This window comes from Bison bison, unplaced genomic scaffold (genome assembly GCF_000754665.1).
Source record: "Bison bison bison isolate TAMUID 2011002044 unplaced genomic scaffold, Bison_UMD1.0 scf7180017864331, whole genome shotgun sequence".
NCBI classification, from domain to species: domain Eukaryota; kingdom Metazoa; phylum Chordata; class Mammalia; order Artiodactyla; family Bovidae; genus Bison; species Bison bison.
Genome location: NW_011494903.1, coordinates 9,585,778 through 9,587,313, shown reverse-complemented (window position 1 = coordinate 9,587,313; position 1,536 = coordinate 9,585,778).

Sequence of the window (1,536 nt, the reverse complement as noted above, 5' to 3'; positions counted from 1 at the left end):
GCCAGAACTAGAATATAAAAACAGAATACATGTATATAATATGTGAGTGAAAGTCGCTCAGTCATGTCTGACTCTTTGTGACCCCATGGACTGTAGCCTGCCATGCTTCTCTGTCCATGAAATTCTCCATGCCAGAATACTGGAGTGGGTAGCTGTTTCCTCCTCCAGGGAATCTTCCCAACCCAGGGATTGAACCCAGGTCTCCTTCATTTCAGGCTGATTCTTCACTGTCTGAGCCACAAGGGAAGCCCAAGAATACTGGAGTGGGTAGCCTATCCCTTATCCAGCAGATCTTCCTGACCCAGGAATTGAACCAGGGTCTCCTGCATTGCAGGCAGATTCTTTATCAGCTGAGCTACCAGGGAAGCTCATATAATAGGTATACATTATATATTAATATTCTATATATTATATATGTATGAGGAATTGACTTATGCAGTTGGGAAGGTAAGAAGTCCCAAGACCTGTAGTCAACAAGCTAGGGGCCTAGAAGAGCTGACATGTAGCTCCTGGCCAGGTCCAAAAGCTTGGGAACCAGGAGAGCTGATGGTGTAAGTTCTAGTCCAAAAGTTGGCAAGTTTAGGACCCAGGAGGGGGCCAATGTTTCATTTGGGTCCAAAGGTTGGAAAGACTAATGACCCAGCAAGCCATCAGGCAAGAGGAGTAACCTTTCACTCCAGAGTGGGCCAATCTTTTTGTTCTATTCAAGACTGATAGGATGAGCCCCACCCACATTATGGAAGGCAAGCTACTTCACTCAGTCCATAGACTGAATTGTTAATCTCATCCAAAAACACCATTGCAGACAGACCCAGAACAATTAAAAAATTTTTTTATTTTTATTTTTAAAAATTTATTTGGCTGCTCCGGGTTTTAGTTACAGTATTCAGGATCTTCCTTTTTTATTGCGGCATGCAAGATTTTTAGTTGTGGCATGCGAATTCTTAGCTGTGGCAAGTGGGATCTAGTTCCCTGACTAGGAATGAAATCTAGGCCCCTTTCATTGGGATTGTGGAGTCTTGGCCATTGGACCACCAGGGAAGTCCACAGAAAAACTTTTGACCAAATATCTGGGCACCCAATGGCCCAGTCAAGTTGACCCATACATTAACCAACACATTTTAAAATTTTTCATTTTTTAATTTGAAAGGTCCAATGCTGTAAAGAGCAATATTACATAGGAACCTGGAATGTCAAGTCCACGAATCAAGGCAAATTGGAAGTGGTCAAACAAGAGATGGCAAGAGTGAATGTCGACATTCTAGGAATCAGCGAACTGAAATGGACTGGAATGGGTAAATTTAACTCAGATGACCATTATATCTACTACTGCGGGCAGGAATCCCTCAGAAGAAATGGAGTAGCCATCATGGTCAACAAAAGAGTCCGAAATGCAGTACTTGGATGCAATCTCAAAAATGACAGAATGATCTCTGTTCGTTTCCAAGGCAAACCATTCAATATCACAGTAATCCAAGTCTATGCCCCAACCAGTAACGCTGAAGAAGCTGAAGTTGAATGGTTCTATGAAGACCT